This window comes from Sus scrofa, chromosome 6 (genome assembly GCF_054392235.1).
Source record: "Sus scrofa isolate SSC_HxYL_T2T_F1_AM1 chromosome 6, Sscrofa_HxYL_maternal_Yorkshire_Landrace_v2.0, whole genome shotgun sequence".
Taxonomy (NCBI): domain Eukaryota; kingdom Metazoa; phylum Chordata; class Mammalia; order Artiodactyla; family Suidae; genus Sus; species Sus scrofa.
This window is the reverse complement of record NC_139388.1, coordinates 9,791,719-9,815,028: the sequence shown is the minus strand read 5'-3', so window position 1 is coordinate 9,815,028 and position 23,310 is coordinate 9,791,719. Positions and strand designations below refer to the sequence as shown.

General features: G+C 46.4%; 1 protein-coding gene and 1 long non-coding RNA gene across 4 annotated transcripts in view; one reads left to right on the top strand and one right to left on the bottom strand.

Moving 5' to 3' along the window:
• The window catches only part of WWOX (WW domain containing oxidoreductase), a 969,209-nt gene that overhangs the window by 819,975 nt on the left and 125,924 nt on the right, over nt 1–23,310 (top strand). The gene's annotated exons all lie outside the window — the stretch shown is intronic.
• On the bottom strand, nt 7,488–15,595 carry LOC146402190 (uncharacterized). 2 transcript variants are annotated; one of them, XR_014805390.1, is made up of 3 exons: nt 15,278–15,595; nt 10,862–12,845; nt 7,488–8,607 (listed from the first exon to the last, which is right to left on the bottom strand). It is a non-coding gene; the product is annotated as an uncharacterized LOC146402190 (long non-coding RNA). The 2 variants fall into 2 exon arrangements; XR_014805389.1 differs by having other exon boundaries at nt 7,488–9,007; nt 15,278–15,419.

Below are 23,310 nucleotides of genomic sequence, written 5' to 3'. Positions count from 1 at the left end.
TTTTGCATCTCATCAGGAAGTGCAATTTCAAGGATGCAGGCTTGGGAGGACCGCCTGAAACTTACAGTTATGCAAATGGAAACCATTAATCCTGGGGCCTGGGTGCTCTGACTTGTTAGGTGTGCTTCTGGAATTTGCAGCTTCTGCTTAGGAAGGCTTTGCCAGTAGGAAAACTCAAAGAAGCAAACAGCTTTATGGCACTCCAGCCTCCCAACGCGAGGGCTTTCGAGGAATCAGTGATAAGTGAGAGCTAGGAGGATTTTTCTCCTTTTTCTGCTCTTATTATCTTAAGGAGGGGAAAGAAATCAGAGCAGGATGTGAACAGTGCCTGCAAATTTTATTACCTCATTATAATTGATACCTGCTCTCTGAGCCAATAAAAGAAGCTGTATTCGGCTCTAGCTGTATAAAAATCTTTAATGTTTTAGGCTGTCAATGTTAGCTGTGGTTAGGCTGACATAATTATGAGCTGCATGTACCAATATATAGCTCTTTACCCACAAAAGCAGGCTGCAACAGGGGAATCTTTCAGAGATAATAAAAGGATTCATCAAGTGTCTATATGATAGCTCCTTAAATCGCTATTGTTTTAGTTAGGAGGGCAAAACACATCCCCTGGCTGTTTCTGTTCCTCATCCTCCTTGCTCGGCATTTCAGGAATTTCTGGCTTTTGTGCAGAGTATTCGGTGGCTTCCTAAAGAAGGAGGAAAAAACCTTTTGTTGTGATTTCCATTTCAAGATGACTAGAAGCAGCAGCCATTGCAAAGGCAGTCACTGGAATTTCAGATTTGAGAATCAAGAAGCCATTCTTTTCTGGAACTCCTCACAGATTTTTAAAAGAGTGACGGAAGAGTACCCAAAGAATTTATGTTATAAAATGCAGTGGCAGGTTCTAGAATTAGAGGCAATTCCAACAAATATCCAATGAGGTTTTCTGCATTTGGGGAGTTTAAGATGTTTCTCCACTTACCTATTGGCTGATAAAATGGCCTGAGAACAGTTTTCCCATGGAGTTTATATATTTCATTAGAGGCTTAAAAGGGCATAAATGTCCAACATTAGCCAGTGATTATGAAGTGAAATAATTAGTATAAGACACAGGTAGAAGAAAAAAAAAAAATCCCGTTAATTAAATGTGGGTCATTTAATTGAGGAAAGCAAACAGTAACAAAGGTTACCACGGCGCTGCCTATTTTTCTGTGTTTTGGATTGTGCAGTTTCTTTAGCCAGCCTTTCTGGTGAACATTATTACAGTAGCTGAATCAACATTAGCCCAGGTTTAAAGGTGAATGCAGATTTTGGCATTCTTCCTGTTGAGGGGTGGAGTTGAATTCCTCTCCCTCTGGCCGCCCTTAGCCGCTTGTCTGACAAATGAAATGTGCCAGAAATGATTCTATAGGCCTTCCAAGGCTGTGTCCTAAAAAGCCGTACCAGCTTCTGCCCAGGTGTCTTGGAAAACCTGCTCTCACTTGAGCCAGCCACCCTGGGAGTGGTCTGACCACCTGAGGCCGCCATGTTGAAGGAAGCCCAAGCTAACCATGTAGAAGGGCCTTTTGGAGAAGGAGATGCGTGGCTCTCTTCCATCCACTGGTGTCATTCCAGTTAAGGCCCCAGATACTGGGTGTCAGAGATGAGTCACTCCCCATCCCGCCCCCTAAGACCCTGTCCACACTGCAGATTTGCGGGGCGGGGGGGGATTACGTTTGTTTAAGACACCAGGTTTTGGGTTTTCCTCTCTGAAGACTGGATGAGCAAAGCAAACTCCCCCCCCCGCCAAGGGAAAATCATTGTGAATAGTGAAGGTACGTTTTCGATGTTGCCTTTGGCATCAGTCTCTTTATTTTGCAATAATACAGAGTATCTGTGGAAATGCAAAGACTTCTCCTTTCGTAAAACTCAAAGGGAGTCAGATTCCTTAGGCTTATGGATGGTGAGGACTACACTTTGCTTTTTATAGTCTTTCTGTTCTCCTTGTGGATATCCCCTTGGAAGTAGGGATTAAGAGCGAGAAGCCTCCCAGATGTAAATTTCTCGTAAATATTTGAGCTCCATTTTGGTAACTCTCCCCTTCTCTGATCTGTTCCCTAATCTTCTGTTTAGCAAGTATTTTCCACGAAATGGAAGGCTTTAATTGTAGAATTACTGATTTTAATAGCATAGCTTAGCACAGCTCAGCTTGTAAAAGACCCACTCTCTCCATTAAATTCTCATCTTGTAAAACCACCTCTCAGTACCCATCCATCTTTTTTTTTTTTTTTTACCAAAGTTTCCCCTTCTTTAGTCTTGCACCGCCAAAGCATGGGATGCTTGCTAGGCAAAGGAAATCGGCATTTCTTTCCCCACTTGGGAACCCCAGACTTTTAAAGCTCACGAGTTGGGAGAGAGGATCCCCGAAGAAAGGTGGATTTTCCTGAAAATGGTCACATTTATCTAAGAATGCCTGTAATGCATGAGGGAGCCAGCTTGGACCTGTGCACAGAAGAGTGTCAGGAATGAAGTCCACACCTGTCCCGTAGCTTAAGAGTAGGTATGTTTTATTTGGGGCTAAGGGTTACATGGGACAAAGGTGTTACCAGCTTCTTCAGTTAATTTTTGCCTAGGGTTTCTCAACACAGGCGCTCCGGACATTTGGGCTTAGAAAATTCCTCATGGTGGGGACTGCTCTATGTGTTGCAGGATGTTGGGCAGCTTTCTTGGCTTGTACTCACTGGATGCACCCTCTCCCCCAGGCGTGACAAACCCCAGATGTCCCCAGACACTGCCACGTAGTCCTCCCCTGGCTCTCTTGACTGTGGTAACTCTTCCCTGTGTCCCTTTGACTTGGTGCCAAGGGTATATGACTTTGCAAATATGGAGATTCGAACTTGATCTTCTTTCAAAGAAAAAAAAAAACCTGTCTACTTCCTCCCAAATGTCATAGGAACAGTTCAAAGCTAAGGACAGCCTTCCAGATGGATCAGGCACGTCCAGCCTGCAGAAAGTGGTGCTAGACTTTAGGAGGGTATAGGAGTGTGTTTATAGGGACGAGATGTTGAGTAGAGAGCCCTGTTGAAACTGTCCCTGTCACTGTCCTTTTTCCATGTCACAGATGTGAAGGAGACACAGGAAGGACCCTAGGAAATGCTGGAAGTGATTTTTGCAGCCAGGGCGCTGAATAGAAGAGCTTAACCCACTAATCTATTGCGCGTGCTCTGGGAGAGCTAGAGCCGGTTGTCTAAGGTGCTTTCAAGGGTGGTGTGGAGCGGCACTCCAGCTCTGTTTTTAAAGGTGGAGGCAAGAATTGCCTGGATCTCTTTCCCAGTGCATCAGCAGTCTTCCAGTGGTAAACTTGGGTTTATGCCAGCCAGCGCACCCCAGCATGGGGCCGTGAATTGGAGTGGAAGTCAAGGGACTTGCATTTGGATGCACTTGCAGATTATCAGACAGCAAAGAAGACCGCTGTCCTTCTCTAGCCCTAGCATTTTTACCAGCCGTTTTCGCTAAGCATTCATTGAGTGCATTGTGTTCAGTTCTGGGGCCCCTTCTCTTGAGAATGTTTCTCTAATCACCATGATCATAGCATTGTGTCTTCTGTGACTGAGCTGGACTGAGTTTGGAGGTTTGATCCCCATAAACTCCCTCATCCCCTTCAAGTGGTTGGTGGCTCTTTGGGGGCCCGAGTGAAAGCCCTTTGATCCTTGAAAGACATGTTTCTGCTCAACGGGTACCAGAGGAGCCAGCCTGCTGCGGTGTCACAGGTTCATCTGCGCTTTGTGTTCTCGGGGGAGGCGGGGGACACCGTGGTGGAGAGCGTGGAGTCAGAGTCAGGAGGGCCTGGCCTTGGATCCCAGCTCTGCCCTGCCCCCCAGCTCTGCAGTCCTGCCGGGTTCCACCAAGCCTGGTCCCCTCACCTGTTTCATCATCTGCATTCTTTCCATGTCCTTAACGTGGCATGAATATCTCTCCACTTTATTAAGAACACAGATCCATCATCATTATAAATGGCCAGATCACTCAGATGGCTCTTTGTGTCCGCCTCCTCTCTGGCTCTTATTCACATTCACGATGCCACTTGCATGGTGATCACAACTCTGGTCTGCAGGAAAAGTGGTTTTTCGAAGCAGCTCTCTTTCCTCCCCTCATCTCTGAGCTCAGCCAGGGCAAGAAATATCCCTCTGAGTGTTTGCCCTCCTTCTTCCCCACTCGGTGCGTGTCCATGGTACCTGCATAGAGAGCCGGCGGACATGGGTGCTGCCTCCCTCACAAGCGGTGTGATGCTTCTGCACCTCCGCTTTCTCCATATAAAATGAGGGAGGAAAATAATTCCTAGTTTCCAGAATTACTGTGAGGATAAACCACGTTGCCCTTCATGTCATGTTTGACTCAGTAAATGCAGATGCCTCTGAATTGTACGATTATGATGTTTACTGTTCACTGAAAATGAGTGATAAGTTTAGTGCGGTGCCGGGAGGAAGGGAAGAGGAAAGGAGAGAGGGAGGAAGGAAGAAAAGAGAGAGGAAGTTTATCAACCTTCATATGTGGAACTGAAAAGAAATTCACGTCTCTTCATGGCACATGAACCTGACTTGACCAGTTTGGTCTGATCCCTGGAGGGAAAACTGTCTTTGGGCATCGGATTTATATAATCAATCAGCTAGATCTTACTTTGGCTGAGCTTACCTTTCAGCTCCGGATTTACCTACTCGCATCTCCAGGTGTGCTAGGTGACAACTGGATTCGGGGCCAGATGTGCAGGTGCCAAAGAATAACGAGATCAGCTCTGCCTTTGCCACCTCACTCTGATGGAGGCTCACGGAGAGGGTTGCCAGATTTTGCAAGTGAAAATACAGGAGACTGAGTGCAGTTGGAACTTCCGATGCACAATGGATCATTTCAAAAATATGTCTGTCCCGAATATTGCGTGAGGCATACTTATACTAAATTATTATTTTATTCAGTAGGAAATAATTAGTCCTTATTTCTGTCTCTTTTAGGACAACATGTGCCATGCAATATTTGAGGCATACTTATACTAAAAGTTATTTAATTCTATGCTAAAAACATTAATCATTATCTACCCAAAATTCATATTCCATTAGGAATCTGGTATATTTTTCTCTGCTAGCTCTGGCATTTCAGCTTACAGAACTACTAGAAAAACTTATTCTTCTCCAAACAACTTCGGACCTCTAAAAACCTGGCAACATTGAGCACAGAAGGTGGCACATAGCCCCTTAAATCTGATTACAGACAGTGACTATTGAACAGATTTATGGTTTCTTGTCAATAACACTGATTTCTCGAGATCGTTATCAGTGTTCAGCTTTATAGGAAATGTCTTCTTTCCAAATGACATTTTAAATTAATGTGAAATTGCGTCTTAGTTTAATTCACAGGGAGTCATAAACAGGTGGGAGAATTATGTAACAATAATTGTGTTTGCAAGAAATTGATTTCATCCTAAAATTACATGAATATGCGATTACAGCTTGTTGTCATCCTGAAATGCACCGTTTAACCATAAAATACAGTGTAAAAGACACCTTCCTGTTGAAGTCCTTAATCTAGTGTGTAATTGCTTAAGTAAGAGCATTAACTATGTTGTCAGCTACCTTTTGTCAAAGATCTTAACTACCAGCTCACAGATACGGGTTCGAGTCTTATATCTGCAATGCATAAATTAGAAACTCACCCGTATTGGAGAATGTGTGGTTGCTTCCCAATATTCTTATCAAGCAACGATGTGGAGACCTTGAAAAATGAGTCAGCTTGCAACATTCTTAAAAGTTGTTCTCTTAATAATTCTACCCCATTTATCGAAGCCAGGACCTTTTCGCTACTTAAAAAGACTTCGGACTGTTTTACACACGCAAAAACAGCTTTATTAACAACTTTAGTGGTTTATCCTGTTCAGTTTCTTTTTTCCCCAGAAATGTTGCTCTTGTACACTGAGAGTTCATTCATTTAAAGTTCGTCCTTGGCAATTCTGTATTGAAGAGGTTCCATTTTTATTTTATTTTTGTACAAAGCTGATAAATAACGGAGGCCAGGCAGGCTCCAACCGATTATATTTCTGGATCCAAACCAGATGTGCAGTTAATCCATCATTGTTCCTCTGTCAGCTACCCTCGTCCTCACCTACATTTGGAAAACAAAAACAAAAACAAAAACAAAAACAAACCAAGCCTGATTTCTATGCTGTTCTGTTTCCTTGAACTTGGTGAGAGCTTTGCTGCAGTAATTTCCAAAAATAGTTTTGGAAACTGCAGAAAACTGCGGTGCTGATTTTGCCTGCTGCATTGTGAATACAGACCAGTGTGAATTTCACTGCTCATTTTCCTGTTGGCTGAGACTTTGGGGCACTGCCTGTCATCAGGGAGGATCTTATAAACCAGAGTGAGGGCGTGGGTCATGGGTGCCCCTGCTTTTTGTAGCTCCTGCAGTGAGATGGAAGGCTCCAGAGATGTCTGGATGAGTTCATTTTGTGCTTGGAATCTTGTTACGTCTGACCAGTACTGACTGTTAATAAATAGCAGTGTTACTCCCTTCCTTCTCCGGGCTTGGCAAACCAAAAACAATGTACCGAAAAATATCTTACCTCTTCAAAAGTAACTGGGCACCAAAGGAGTGTTTTCTAGTCTCACGCTGTAAACAAAATTACAAGCCCACCTGCAATCTTATCTTTGCTTAATGTAGCCAGTGAGGCCACTGATCCTCTTTAGCCTAGGTTCTTAAAAGTCGCAGCCTCTCTGTAGGTGCCTTGGGGGAGCTACCTGTGTGCTCTGACTTGAGAAATAGTGGCCCAGAACGATTACAACTAACGCTGGGGCTATCAAAGCTACTTACAAGAACTTCCACCCACTCAGAAACACTGTGAAAGAGGTATTGTGATTTTACTGATCAGAAAGCAAAGCACAGAGAGGCTGAAGAGTATGCCGAAGGTCACACAGCCGGTCGATGGCAGAGCACTCAGGCTGGCATTCGGACCCCCAACTCTTTTACACACAGACTCTCTAGGGACTTGCCTCTTGGTTGCAATCATAGGCACGTTGAGTTGCCATAATTATCCATCTACAGTCTCTCATGATGCCTTCAGATTAAGGCAGGAATGATAGCCAGTTTTCCTCCTGTGTGCCACATCCAAAGCCTGCCTCGACTGCCAGAAATGCTAAGAAGGACTCTGAAGTGCTGTCTGGCGTCCAAAGGATCGAACCCCGTGATCCATTTGGAATGTCTGCACTGAGCACGGAAGGGGTGTAGGCATCGAGCACCCGCCATTCCCGGTGCGAAGCATTTGAATCTCTGAAAAGATGCCAGTTTTACCTGGAGGGTTGCACATAAGCCACTCCTGGCTGCTGACGCTTGCACAAGAGTTAATTTACTTACCTGGGGAGGGGGAGGTTGGAGCAGAGCACAGGTACCTTTGGGGCTGTGTGGGCGCTAATCATGGCTGAACAAGGTTGTCACGGTCTGTGCACGTGGGTTGGAAAAAGAATTTTCCAGACATAGCCAGGTGAACAGAAAGAAGAGTTTATTGACATAGGAGATGCTGCTAGTGTGATGGTCTCTGTGTTTGTAGCCCAAGGAGACGAGATGTCTCAGGATACATCTGCTGACCTGCTGATTGGTTGGGGAAAGGGGTCTTAAGATATACTTGCTTGTTGGTTGGGGGCGTATAAGGCCCCTATGGGGCGGGGTGAGGAGTGGGCCACATACCTTTCCTAGTAGGGCACAGGAAGGAGTAGCCAGGTTGCGCAAGGTGGGGAGCGGGCAGTACAGGGGGACGGGTGGGATGGTGATAAGGCTCTGGTCATTCTTGTCCTGGCCAGAGGCTTTGCATTCTAATAACACGGTGCTCACATTTCTTGTAAAGCATCTTGAAGGGGCCTTGAAGTCCCACACCTTGGTTCCTGGGAGGTGCCCACAACAGGAGGGAGGAAACAGAAGCAAAAGTAACAGCTGCACTGAAAACAAACTGTCCTCATCCTCCTTTGGCTCCAGGCTCTTTCTCGTAAGATCGCTCTTTTGAGCATATCCATAGCAGTCTTTTGGTTTTTGTTTTGTCTTTTTAGAGCCGCTTCTGTGGCATATGGAAGTTCCCGGGCTAGTGGTTGAATCGGGGCTGCAACTGCCAGCCGACACCACAGCCATAGCAACGTGAGATCCAAGCCATGTCTGCAACCTACGACCCAGCTCATGGCAACGCTGGATCCTTAACCCAGTGAGTGAGGCCAGGGATGGAACCCGAATCCTCATGGATACTAGTTGTTGCTGCTGAGCCACCACGGGAACTCCTCCATAGCAGCTTTGATCAGGGCTAATATGCCTCCCTGCCAGGCCCATGTTGGGCTCTGTGGGTATGTTCAGCGCCTCTGGTCAAGGTCAGAGCAGGCTTGCATGATGTATTGCTGTTCCTACTGCGTACAGGGGATGGGGGTGACTGAGGGTGGCTGTCCTACTGGCAAAGCTGGTGCCCACATACTTTTAAAGCCTCTCCCTCCCTTGGAAGCATTTTCTCCAAGGGGAGGAATGTGGTTCCTGATGACCTTAGAGCCACGGCTTCAGCTGGAGTTTAACAAAGGTGAAATAACCCCTCCTTGCTTCTTCTGATCTCTGAGCGCAGAATGCCTGGCTGCCCCCAAACACAAGATGGGGAGAAAAAAAGCAAGAAAGGACCGTAAGAGCATCTTACAGTTGAAACCGTTAACGGAACATATCGTTTCCTCACTTCTCCATTTATTAATAAAATGCCCGATACCTTCTGGCGTGTGCTTTGAGCTGTTTTTAATTATCTCCAGTTGGATGGAGCCAAGGTAATGGGGACCTCATAATTGTCATGGAGGGACCATTGGAGTTGGATTTCCGTGGGGAAGGCAGCAACCAAGTGCCCGGGAACCAAGGCCTTTCAAAGTCGAGGACACTTCCCAGTGCCACGCAGTGTAAATCACAGCGCAAACTATGCGATTATCCCCTGCAGAGGAATCGAGTGTGGCTTGATGGGATTCTTCACCAAGCACTTAGGAATAATCTGATATAAAACAGCAGGGGTGGAGAGTAATGACAACTTTAAATTAGTTTAATGAATGTTTACATTTAAAAAAAAAAAAAAAAAAGGCTTTTCTGCAAACCTGGAAATACACAGTGACAGCTTCCTTTCCTGACCCCGCCCCCAACTTGCCAGAGGCATCTCCTGGTTTTTCAGCCCTCAGAGAAGGGTGGCTGGACTTAACCCCTTCAGCACCTGTGCACTCAGGCGCCTCCCCCCCCCCCGCCCCTCCATCTGGCTTTGGTCCCTTAAACGGCGCTCAATAGTATTTCCATTATAAACACCAGATCGACAAGGGGGAACATCTGTTTTAAGTCAACTGCGGCTCAATCCAGGAAAAATAAATAAATTTCTGGCTTTCCACCTGCTCCAAAGGTCAGTGACCCACCCACATCAGCCAGAGAGGGCTGATGGGCTGCAGATGCAGAGGATATTTTTAGCTGGATTTTGGCAGGTAAGCTGCTTGTTGACTGCAGCAAAGAAGGGGAGGCCGATAAACCATTAGACTGTTTTAAGCGGGACACGAGCGCCAAAGCCCCCAGCAAATCCGTAAGGTGCTTCTGGGCTGTTTCCCTACTTCTGATGAAGGATTCAGTGTTTTGGCAAAGGACACAGAGGAGGAAGTAGCCACATCGCTCACATTATGTGGAGTGGGCCTCCAGGTATTTTGGACAAGAAGCAGCGCTGGCGTTTCAGATAGAGTTACCCGCCCTGAGCCGCCCATGCTCTTTTTAGCAGTGTTTTCAAAGAGCAGTCTTATTTTTGGTTCCGAAAGCTGGATGTTTTGCATCATGCATATCTCGGTCCCCCAAGTTAACATCAGGCTGAGGTCTGTTGATGGGTTGCCCGTCTTGATAGGGAATATTAGTCAAAAGTTATGTCAGTGAACTTGGCCTCGGCTATAGAAGAACCATTACCATCAAACAAAAAGCAGGAAATCAAACCAAACCGAAGCCTGAAGGGTATGTGCCCTCGCAGGAATGCCTGGCAAAGCAAACGGAGAATTCCAATAATTGATTTAGGAATAAGCTCCGGTCTACTTTGGCCTTTAAGCCATCGCTAGAAAAATCGAACCTTGCCCTGTTGAGTGGTGTTTTTCCTTCCCTCCCAACTGGCATCCCAGCGCCTCCAAAAAAAGCTCTGAAAAAATCTAGAGGCCTCTCGGAGCTACAAGAAGACTAAATAAAAATAGTTCGAGATAGGGCCACCTCCCATCTCTGCGAGACCTAACAAGCTGGAAAGCCTAAGGAGCCGGGTGATGGTTGGTGCTTCCTAGGCAGAAATCAGTTTTTAAACGGGCACCTCGGAGACGAGGAGATGAGGACAGAAGCAAAGCAATGGCAGTTTTCATTTAAGAAGGAGGTTGGAAGGGTGAGACCATGTCCTGGAGATGACTGCAGCCAGGCCATCAGCGGCCACATGGCCAAGTATTTGTGCATTTTTGGAAGTCTCAGGAGTGCATGGAATTTTCTGCAGCAGTGTGTCTAGTGTTGGCGTGAATGATCTTCATGAATGCTCTAGCTGATAAGAGTGATATTTCCTCTGAGGCCAAAGGGTAGGTCTAGATGCAGTTTTAAAAGATCCTCCTTCAATAGGGAGGTCGCTTCACTGGCATATACTAAGTATTCTAATGCACAGGGAGAAACAAACAAAACAAAACACACCCTTAGTCATCTGGAAAGACAGCAAGACAACACAATTGAGAAACACCGTAAGGTGATAATGAAGGGCATAGCTTGGAGGAGTTGGGTGGGTTCTGCTGCATCTCGATTTTCTTGTCTATAAGATAGGAATAATACCTGTTGTTTGTGGGTTAAATTGAAGTGTGAACAATACCTGCAGAAATGGCACCATCATGAAATTCCCGCTTGGTGCGCTGGGATCAGTGGCATCTCCGCAGCACCAGGACACAGGTTCAATCCCCAGCCCAGCAGCGTGGGTTAAAGGATTTGATGTCGCTACAGCTTTGGTGTAGGTCACAGCTGTGGCTCAGATCTGATCCCTCGCCTGGGAATGCCATATGCCGAGGGGCTGCCAAAGAAAAAACATGGCACTGTCATCGTCATCGTCGTCACTGTCACACTTGTTGGCGGACTCGTGGAGTGCCTCCGAACACACCTGCGGGAACACCAGGAACATCTTCAGAAGCCCTTGCTCCTCACTGCCATGCACCTTGCTGTGCACAGGAAGTTGTGTACCTGCAAAAACTGAGCCAGGCACATACAACTGGGCATTGCCAACCTATTTGTGTTCCTTGAGGATTGAATGAGAGAAGGTGACAGCAGAAAGTCAGCCTTAAGCGGGAAGGGTGCAGTCCATGGGCAGTTATCACATGTGAGTGATGAGGAAATATATTCTCAGCACAGGGTGTCATGAAGGATAAAAATCAGTTTAACTTACTTAACTGGTTCTTGATGCGCAAGTGGTGTTCTCGTGTTGATGGAGAGAGAAGGTAGTAAGAAGGTGTTTGGTTGACGATGGTGAGCAGATTCTCATTCAGTGGCCCATTCAAATGGCATTCGGGATTTGTGTGTTTATAGGTGGAGAACTTTGCACATGTGCATGTGTGCATATGTGCACACATGTGTGCATCCACGCATGCATGCAGGAAGGGTGAATGTGTTGTCTGGAGTCCATAGAATGTCTAAGCGAGCATTTGAGTGTGTGCACGTGTGTGCCTCTTCCTGCCCATCTCCCCAGTTGCCACTTTACTTTTTATGAGTGTTTTTGCTGTCCCTTACCATGGAAAAATACCAAAGAAGAACAGTCGAAACCTGGTGGGGTGACAAAGCTTCCAGAACTGTCCTGAGTTCTCATGGCCATTGCTTCTGGATATTGTTCTTATATCCCTTAGAAGGTTTCTTGAGCTCATGTCTCTCCTCTCTTCCACTATTTCTCGTCCCTCTGGGCATTAAAATCCAGTCTCTTCATCATCACCTGTGGAGCCTTTGATAATTCCATCCATCTCCTCTTCGGTTCCATCTTCCTGTTCTTGAAGTGGCCCAGACTCCTTTTATTTAGTCACCTTTGAGCTTGTGCTCTCTCCCTAAAGCCCTTCCCCCATCCCCACCCCACTTCTGCACATTGCTGCATCCCTCTTGGCTAAGCCTCCCAGCATCCCTCTTCCATAGGTCCCCTGATTACTTTCAATCCCTGGACCCTGTTTCCTCCATCACGCTTATCAGGGACTGTTTTTACTTATTTATTATCTCTGATGCGCACTGGAATGTTATACGCTCTGCCGGGGCGGGGCTGAGGAGCAATCTGCCTTCGTCCTTAACGTCATTATCAAGTACAGGATCAGGCACAAAGTTCTGCTTCGCAAAGGATTTGATGGAGGAGTGGATGAATGAATGAATCCTTTCTAGGAAGCCTCACTGGAGTTATTTCCCTCTTACTCACGAAGGCTAACCTCTTAGCTGCTGCCCTGCCAACAGATCTGAACTGTAGAGCCAGTTTAGCAGGCATTCAGGGGCCCACTTATGTCAGTGGCAGAATTTGCATGCCCTAGGCCATCAATGCTGGTGCCCTCCAGGGACCACCTGCTCCCTGCCAGAGAGACCTTGCTCCTTGGAGAACTGCCCGCTGGAAACAGTCCAGGTCAAAGAAGATTCCGTACAAACGTGACTGGTTGCCATTTTCTGGTCTCCCGTTCCCATGTCTTTGCCATCTCCATTTAATTCCAGGCTACAGTTGCAGCTGAAAGGGTCGCTCTTTAGGTCATTCAGCAGCCCAGTGGGGCTGGCTCTTGGCAGAGGTGACAGGTCAACATCCACGGAGAATCTCCAAATGTCCTCGTGCACGCCACAGTCGAACGTTCCTGTGGGAGAAGGAGATGGAAAGGAGGATTTGTGTGTCGGGAGATGAGTAAGAAGATGGTCATTACAGAGCCTATTAGGAGTGTCCACTCCCTGCACAGAATCCCCTGAATGGATCCTGATTGACAACGACCCTTGGGGCCCTGTATCCACCGCAGTTCCACATCCCGAATGATGCCCTTCCGCCTTCTCCAGGCAAGATCCATGGAACACAGTCAAAAACTAAACACTCCTGACGAACGTCTCCCTTCCTCTTAAGAAGCCAAAAGCCTACTGATCCTATAGGGGACACCCTTTCCTAAAGACTGATCATTGGTCCATTTATTGAGTTCTCCTTTTGCCAAATATTCATTAGGCACCAGCTCAGTGCCACGTGCTGTGCCGGGACGAACAAGGCCCCCTGCCTTCCAGGGGCTTACAGTCAAGTAGGGGCTCAGTTAGTAAGAGGAGAAGCATACCCATTTCAAATGTGTTTCCAGTTTACTGGCTGTGTGACCTTCAACAAGTCGCTGAGCCTCTCTGTGACTCAGTGTCCTCACACGTAAGATGGGATAAAGTCCGTTCCTCCACTGTTGTCCACGTGAAACGAGTTGTAACATACAAAGCATTTAGAAAAGTGCTATATAAGGACTAGTTCTTTATCATAATACGTACTTCAAAGAAACGCCATGAAGGAGTCATGGGAGCGTGGGAAAGCTTTAGGTATTAGACGGATGAGATTTTTCTAGGTCATTGAGATAGACAATGCGCAAATGCACACGTCCTCCTTCAGGCTCCAGACCCTGTGCTCGTCACCTCCCTGCTTGTGCTGTTTCTTTAAAATATGTCCACGGATAATAACAAAACGCCCTTCACCATTGCCCTCTCCCTGTGCCCTTCTCTCCCCCATTATGTTTGTTCTGTCCTGAGACATTGTATTCCTATCGGGCAAGTCATCAGTCTGGGAGAGGGCAGTCATTTGAAGAGGCTGTCCCTGTCACCTAGGGAAAGAAGGGAGAGGCATCAGAAGTACGTGGTGTGTGTGTGTACATTTGTGTGCATGATGAAAGAACTTGTTACATCAAATGAAAGAACACTCTTGTTTCTATCTTTCTAACTCTTAAATTGTCCCTGTTGAGTCTGATGGAGCCAGGAGAGGTGCCCCTCCCTTTACTTTAATCCTCAGTCATTTTACTGTCATGCCCACAAGCAGCTGGGAAGGCTTATTGCAGGGGCTGCTGTGAGTCTGGGCGAAGGCTGCAGCACAGATAGGCGGTCAGCACCTCCTTTGTGGTGCTTCTGCATGAAGGACCGTTCCAGCAAATGCCCATTTCCGTGGTTCCCGACAGTGGAACTCCTTGAAGGAATGATCAGTTTTCTGCCTGTTTCCTCTCCTCCTCTCTCGAACTAGCTGCCATCAGGCTTTCGTTTCTGTCCATCAGTTTCTTGCCCTCATACCTGGTCAAGTCTCTGGCCAGGCATCCCCCTGCGCTGTCCCCCTCCTTCTTTGTAGACGTGGTCTATTTTTTGTTTATTTATGCTTGGTCTTCTCTGCTAGCAGGTAAACTGATTGGCAGTTACATTCTCTGCAAAAGTGCTTATAAATACTTTGTTGCTTGAATGGAATGCAAGTGTTGCTGACTTAGTGTTAGAAGCCATCTGCAAAGGAAAAGTCCTCCCTTCCCCAGGCAGCCAGCCTCCTCAGAGTCCTCTCCCGGGACTTCCTGCCCTCCCAGCAGAGGACTTGCAGTAAGCCCATAGATAATTAGCTTTGAGATAGGAACCTCACAAAAGCAGAATCCCCAGATTGTCTAATTGATCTTCCTGCCTCCACACTGGCCCCAGTCAGTCTCCAGCACCAGAAGCTGCCAGAGCAAGTGCCCCAGGGAATGGAAGATGCCTTAACCCCATACAGATTCACCCTTAGTGTTCCTGGAATCTGATGAGGGTGACTGAGGCGAGAGCACTGGGTGAAGCCTCTGTCATCCTTGCAAAAATAGTACCCACAGTAACCAGTGACATTTATGAACCACCGAAGCATGCCAGAAGGATGCCAGGTGTTTCCCAGAGCTTAGCTCACTGGAAACCTATAACCATCTTGGGAGTGAGGTTGAGTATCTTCCTCCCCTCCCCCACCAATGCACACGAGGAAACCGAGGCATGGCCAGTGTGCCCGCATTTGCCCAAGCCCTCCGGGAATAGACAGCAAAGGCAGGACGTGAACCATCCCTAGTGATCCTAGCGACAGTGGCCCCCCACTGCCTTGTTCTCCCACCCTCCGCCACCCCCCCCAATACAGAGTCCTGTCTTCTGCCTCACTTGATCATCAGAAAACATTTCATGCATGGGACGCTCAAGAGAGAGGAGCTAGGGGGGACTGCTGTTGAAAAGGGGTTCCCTGGGGGAGATGGCCACGTCTACCTGCTTCCCACATGCTGTGTATCGGTGGTCTTACCTCGTACGGTCTGCCTCTGTCGCAGCCCGCCATGCCCGCCAGTGTTCTTTGTCCATTTCACAGCTTGGTAGATTTCAGACTCATTTTGATGAGCAAAGGGCAGAGCAGATAAACTCCTTGGAAAGAAACAGTGCCGTAACCGCCACGTGGGTGACATCCTGCTCCGGGAAGGGTGGGCTCGCTGTGCTGAACTTGGCAGCTAGGTAGCTCCACACACACCCCCCGGGGTGGGGAAACTCGAGACGCTTCGGCAGCGTGCGGCACCTGCCCGATGGCGAGTATGATGAATGCCATTTGGAGTTGCCATTCCCCTTCTGCGCTCGGTGAAGGCCGCGCACGCCTCGCATTAATCACCACCAAGCAAACACGGGCTCCCAGCAAAAGAGCCAAATGATTGGGAACAAATTCAAAACAGCTTTATTTCATTGACAGACAGGGCCTTTTTGTTAAACTCTGGTTTAAAACCCTTGTACATCTCTGTCTCGTTCACACGTTACCATAGTCATTCATATTTATACAAACCGCGGAACTTGGAGCTGGCTTATTTATCACAACCTATTGGCAGGAAAAGGGTCCCATAAAAAGAATCTTTATTTGAATTTTTTTTAAAAGCTGTTCAACTGTGCTAATGGGAAGGATGCTCTTATCAACTGATATCGAAGGAAATGGGCTTTTGCATTGAAAAAAAAAGAAAATAAAGAATCTTATAAATATCCGTGTGCAAATAGAAAACAGCAGGTAATTAAGCGAGGCAGCGTGTGGTCAGCAAGACCGCCCGTGTCCTTGCTGCTGCTGGGAAAGCACAGAAGCTGAAAGAGGGACCCACTTGTCTGAGGTTAACCCAAGTTTTGGTAAGCAGCGCTAGTTAGTTAGCTTTCGGGTAGAGCTGTATGTAAACCAACTCTGGCCCAAATTACCAGTTTGATTGGTTCAAAAGACTCTTGTTTCTGGCTCCCCCCACCCACCCTGCCCCCCAAAATGATGAAAAGGCTACCCAAACCTTTAAGTCCCATTATTCAGGACAGGCCGATTGTAATAGTAATATTTGAGCACCTAAAATCATATTGAAAGACCTTCCGTGAAAAAGAATCTGCCCCCCACCCCAAATAAAGGCAGTGTGTTCCCGATAACTTCTGACTGTGCCTCCGAAAGAATTAAGTTTCCAAGAATGAGCAAGTTGACACCCAGGAGGAAAGTTAGGCTCTCTCTGGAATTAACCCGAGGCAGTGGAAGTCTCGCATTTCTTTCTTGCGTTTAGATCACCCATAAACGTTGAAACCAACACCTATTCTCAGAGAACACTGTGCTCGACTGTTCTTAGGAATGTGTGTCTGGTGTTGTTGTTGGGGGTTTTTTTGTTTGTTTTCTGTTTCAGTGTCAGAAACCAGCTGGGAAGGGTCCTAAGTTAGAATAACTTTTGAGAAGCGAACCGAGCTTAGGAAGTGTTATCCAGCAAGACAGGTCTCTGGGCTCTCTGGGGAAATGACATATCAGGACAGATGGCTTTCATGGATGATTTCTTGATGGACGGCTAGGATTTTTGCTTATCGCCGGTAGAAAAATCCCCGTCGTCTGAAAGGGAGGAGCGCTGGCCCCGCATTGGGGTTGGATACGGATGATGGAAGCGCCTTGGCACGTGCGTGAGGCAGCCAGGCTAATAGGTTTGGACTCGTGTAGCAGTAAGGCTGTTGCTGTGGGGTCAGGAGAAGGTCCAGAAGTTCAGGTCACGATCACTAAAGCCAAAGAGCTCAATAAATCCAGGGAGCTGGCCACTGTATGGATTTAGTCCATCGGGCAGCATTCTAGCTGATCAGTCAAAGAAATCATGTTTTTTAAAAAAATCTGTGTGTATAACTGATTTGCTTTTTCTGTACACCTGAAATGAATGCAGCTTCTCCAGTCAACTGTCTTCCAATAAAATGTTTAAAAATTTTTTTAAGTGCCAAAAAATGAAAAATATACATGCCGTTTTTTTTTGTTTTTTGTTTTTTGTTTTAAGTTTGGTTTCCTTAGAGCAGCACAAATCAGGTTTTTTATTTTTTCCGCGTCTTATTAAATTGGTAATTCTGTACTGGTCAGGGAATGGGGGAGGTACGTGGAGGTGCTTGTCAATATCGCTAGGGGGACTTTTTCAGAGAGTATCCTCACGCGGCACAGAACCTGGAAAAAGCACCTTCAGGGCAGGTTACTCCTCACCCCTCCCAACCCTGCCACTTGGAGACCCGCGATGCTCAGACATCATACGTGACCGTGGTTGGGACCCACTGTGTTTCCCAGACTGGCGCATAGGCCTCTGCTTCCAGGGTAATGGCTTTTCATCACACGTGTGCCTGCTCTATGCTGACTCACCCGATAAGGGAGTTTGTTACTGGGGTGACTCTTGCACCGCACACATCCCCTCAGCGTACTAACTCTTACTTCCTCCATGCATTTGGACAGCCTGACCACCCCCCTTTCTTCTTAACTCGGAGAACACGGTTTTAGGGTTTGGAATCGGTGCCTTTGTTAGAGGAAGCTGGAAAGCGGTTTCGACCATTGGCAAGGGCGCAGAGCACCAAAAGGGGGTATGGGGTCCCTCCCCCTCACCTCTCAGAGCCCCGTTACCCAAGGGGGTTCAGCATATTTCCCTGGGTTCAAACCTAGTTTCGTCTTATTTTCTCTCTGGTTTTAAACATGGGCTTTTGAGTGCTCTGTCTCCCCTCGTTTATTAGAAGCGAGCTGGTTCAGGTCCTTGAAGACCCAAGAAGGGCCCGGCTGGCCCTCTGCCACCCTCCTACCCCGCAGCAGGCTCAGCTTGCATCTGGTAACCCGCTGCTGGTTTTCCTCCACTACTCTTGGGTCTGTCTTGGCCCCCAGCCTCGCGGTTCCCTTCACTTCGTCAACATAAGTCCCTTGATTGCTCCATGTCATCAATCTGTTGGCCTGAAAAAAATGTGTGTTAACCTTTCAAGGGGTGGGCGTTCAACCGGATTCCGCCCAGGGACTGGTGTGCTGGTGGGAGGTCTCCTTCCCTAGTGACAGTGGTCAGAGGCCTGCAGCCCCAGCCCTGCGCGGTCTCCCACATGGTCTCCCTGGGTGGGATGGTAGCTGAGCCTCCCTCGGACCTGCTGACTTGTACCGGTTCATGCATTCACTCATTCCTTCTTTTTTTCCCATAAACTCATTGGTCATGTATTTTCCCAACTCTCTTAGAGGCCCTGGGTTGACTTTTCTGCAAAGCCACTCTGCTTCCTGCAGAAACAAGGCCTCTGTATGGAGAATGTTCTGTTGGGATGTGTCTTGCTGTTGCTCTCCTGCAATATAGACCTGAGAATTCAAGGCAAGAGAGTAAGCATCCTTCTGGGCCGGGGAAAGCCACACCATTCATTCAGACCTCAATAATCTAAGTAATTATGACATGCTTTTCTCAAGTTGAACATTTTTTAATTTCTTAAAGTGCTTTTGCAAATAGTGAGTATTCTTATTATTAAAGCTGTGATTATTAGTGGTGGAAATTACCTAAGCTTCTGCTCATCATCGTCATGGGGCCAATAACAGCCTCTCCTTTTAAGTCGTGGAGCAAGTCTTTGAGTCCGCGAGTATATTTATCTTACAACATAATCCTAGTATTTAGCACATGCTGAGTCTTTGATTTCTCGTTTTCAAATGCACGTCTTTAGAACCAGAATATGTGTAGCCGTTTGCTGGCATGAATCTGGGATGAAATGATGAGAAATTTAGAAGACACTTCCAGCTCAGGCAAAACCAGTATCAACCCCGTAGGGGAAAAATAGAAACAACCCTGTCTGTCACCACCATCTTTAAAATCCACCTGTCTTAAAATTCTTTTCATTTTTTTTTTTTCTTTTTAGGGCCATACCGGTGGCATGAGGAACTTACCAGGCTAGTGGTCGAATCGGAGCTGCAGCTGCCGGCCTACGCCACAGCCATAGATAGCAATGCCAGCTCTGAGCTACAACTGCGACCTACACCATAGCTCACAGCAACACCAGATCCTGAACCCGCTGAGCGAGGCCAGGGATCGAACCCATGTCCTCGTGGATACTAGTTGGGTTTGTTACGACTGAGCTACAATGGGAGCTCCTTACACGTCTTAATGAAAAACAAAACCACGCACACACGCACACAAAAAACTTGGGCAGGCTTCTCTGAACCCAAAGTTATATGCAAAAAATTCTGAACTCCTGCAAATAGAGTTAAATGGTTTTTAAAGTTTTTGATTTGGGTTTGTTGATACCGAATCTTTTTTATTTTAATTAAAAAATTTGTATTATAGTTGATTTACAATGTTGTGTTAATTTCTGCTGTACAGCAAAGTGACCCAGTCATACTTCAGCATCTTTTTTTTAAAAAATATAAATATTTAGCCCACATCTAACATGTGCAACAGATCGGAGTGGAGGGCATTGTTTTCAGTGAGAAGCTGCCAACCTCCCATCTTCTGTTTACTTGGACTCTTCTTCACCCCTCGGGAGCCCCCAGGACCCGAGAGAAGCTCAGTGTGAACGTTTTTATGTAGGCGCAATAGTCATTACTGTCTGAAGTTCATGATAACAGTTTCTCAAAACATAGTTCCTGAGTTACTGGGAGACTGCGAGCCCACTGAATGAGAGTTTCTGGGGCTGCAGCTCAGCAATCTGCGTGTGCATCAAGAGTCCTGGGTGATTCTTGTCAACGCTGAAGTTCAGGAACCACTGGCCAATCAAGAATAGAGTTACTTATTCCGAATCCATAGTTTTGCTCATTATAAAAATAACACATATACTCTAGACATTAGCAAATAGAAGGGAAAGGAAAAAAAAATTCTTTTCCTTCCATGACTCTCACCTAAAACGTTTAGGATTTTAAAATATTTCCTTTCAGTCTTTTTTTTTTTTCCTGTACATAAATTTTCATTTCTAATACAGGTTTAGGCATCATTGCTGTTGCTCTATCATTATCAGTTTCCATGTGTTAAGTAACTTCATCTTTTGGAGTTCCTGTTGTGGCTCAGCAGAAACAAACCCAGTTAGTATCCATGAGGTTGTGGGTTCAATCCCGGGCCTTGCTCAGTGGGCTAAGAGTCCGACATTGCCACAAGCTGTGGTGTAGGTCATAGACACAGCTTGGATCTGGCGTTGCTGTGGCTGTGGTGTAGGCTGGCATGTGGCTCCAATTCAAGCCCTGGCCTGGGAACTTCCATGTGCCGAGGGGTTTGGCCCTTAAAAGAAAAAAAAAAAAGTCATTTCACTTCAGGACGATTCTGTGAGATAGGTATTTTAATAGCCATTTTACAGGTAAGGAAATTGAAGCAGGAAGATGTTTGGAGACGTAGTTTACAGACACCTGGACAGCCTGTTCCTTTCCATTTTAACCCTCTTGAAAGATATATTACTTTTCCTAATAACTCCACTTTTCGCATTGCTTTGGACTATAAATGGCACACTTTAATCTACTCTACTATTGGACAAAGGATAGAGTTCCCACTTTTCAACATTATAAAGATTTGTTGAAGTTTTTTTCTTTTTTTTTTATGGTATATGAAACTCTTTTCTGGCAAATGTTTTTTAAAAATTAAATCTTTGGTGAAAAGATTTGAGCCACAGATGTATTGCTGAGATTTCTAAAAGAATCCCAACCAACATATATTGAGTATAATTTCTTCAATGGGATATTATGAAGCACATCCCAACTTCATATTAGGGAACAAGCCGCCACATTTTAGTGAGATGTATGGGTTATTTATAACCACACGCAGTGTGGTATTTGTTCCCTTTACAGAAATCGAAGTAAAAGCATCACTTTTTCCTAGCAAGTGGATGACTTGATTTCTTACCATCTAGTAAGCCTTCTTGGAAACTCAGAAATGTAGCTCTTTCATCTTCATGCACAAAAGAGCTGTTCTCACCCTTTCTCTATATCACAATTCCATGAAGCTCTTGTGAATCTGGAAGACCTGCGATAACATCTTTTTCAGAGAAGCGAGACATTACCACCAGCTCATTCACTGCCCAGCCCACCCCCCAAACCAGAGAGCTGTGTACGCTGCCTCTCCGGTGAGCTGGCCTCCAGACCCAGCCCTGCCCCCGCCTGTCTGCGACGGTTGCAGTGATTCTGTACCCATGACGAGTTAGGTGACCTGCAGAGAGGACAGACTTTAGAGCTGTAGACAAATCGGGTTAAAGCTCGGCTTCACTGCCTTTTTGTTGGGGGACTGTGTGGTGGAGTTCCTGACAATGCCTCGCTTCCATCTCCCGATCTGCCCCTTAGACACAACAATACTCATTACACAGGGTGTTTACGAAGATGAAATCATTTAGCAGATGTAGAAGCAACAGCAGCCATGACAATGGCTGAAATGTATCAGAAGTTTATCATGTACCAAGGTCAGCGTTTATCACTTGACATGTATTATCCTGTGTCACGCTCGCAGTTAACCTAAGAGAGGTATTATTATTCCCATTTTACAGATGAGCCTTGAAAAAGGTGAACAGTTAGGCGGAACTGTATGAAATGGCCATTTTTGTGGGTAAAAATGGTCAACTATCATCAGTTTCCTAAGGTTCAACCTCATCCGTTGTCTAAGTCTCCTAGACAAAGGGGGGCAGTGCCAGGATTTGGCCCCATTGCTGTCCAAGCCCTTAAACCATGCTTCTCCATGGTCAACTAAATTCTAAAGCACAAGACACTCAGTCTCCCAGAAATCAGAGGTTTAAAACCGTTCAGTGTCATTTTCTTTTCACCCACCCTGGTCCACCATTAAAATGTACCAAAGCCACGAGATCAAACGGGGCCCTTGCGTTTTTGACAAACATTTGAATTCTGCGTTTCCACGTGGAGTAGGGTACCCAGAGCAAACACAATGGGGAAAATTACCGTGGCCGGGCCTCACAATGTGTGGATTGAAAAAAAACACATGCGCACAGACCTGATTTGAATGGTATTTCGGAGTGGAAGCTAAGTAGGAGCTGAAAATGGCCTTTTAAAATACAGAACATAAGGATGCAATTCACAGAGATGGTCTGAACTGTAAACATGCAGCTGTGGGGTTTGTGAGGCTCCAGCGCTTACATACCGACAGCATACAAATTGTCGAGTACTTAAAGTTCCATTGTTGCTGGAAGGGCCTCACCCAGTGTCCTCAGATGGTCCCAGTTTTTTTTTTTTTTTTTAAACCACAGACTTTATATCTCTCAGAGCAAACGATGAAATACCAATACTGGCAACATGTTCGGGATAATGAATAATGACTTCACCAAATTCCTTTGTTTTATTATCATTTGCTAATAGGGTTCTTAAAAAAAAAAATGTCCAAGATTGAAGTTTGTACTTTCGTAAACTCCTGCATGAAAGCCCCATGCAGGGAATGTTCTCAAATGTTCTGGACCCATCTTTGAAAGACGTCTCTAGTTCTTGTAGACATATAATGGGATTGGCTTTCAGCACCTGCTTCCCTGCTTCTGGAAACCTTCTTCCTGTCTGCTCTCCCTGCAGCTTCCTTGGCAGGTGCCATTTTCATCTGGCCTCATGCACCTGAACTCCAGTGATGGGTCCCAGGTTTAGCACCTGCCCACAAGTTTAACCAGGAAAACCCTCTCCCTAGAGTTTTGAAATTAAGGAGTTTCAATCTCCTTCCATTGGTGGAGGCTCTGGGATCTACACCTCGGGCACCATCGGCATTCTCACTCCCTGCTGTGTGGAGAGACGGCAGGGCAGAGATTCAGCCCGTCGAGTCCCTGGCTTCTGCGTCCCCTCGGGCTTGATGCCTCCCTGACGTTTCCAGTGTTTGGCTACTCAGCCAACCCATAGATGGACACATTCTCCTTCTTTAGGGCTGAGCTTTGTTTCTTATAAAACAAACATCATGGGAGGGTCTGCTCCTGGCCATGCACAACTTAGGAATCACTTTCTGATCCTCAGGAAGTAAACTATGCACATGTGGTACGTGCTGGCGTGTTAGGTGCACACACGGTGTGGTGATGGCAGGACCATGGGGAGAGGGCAAGTCCCATGATGCCAACTGACATTTCTTCCTCTAGGATCTGTATGCACAC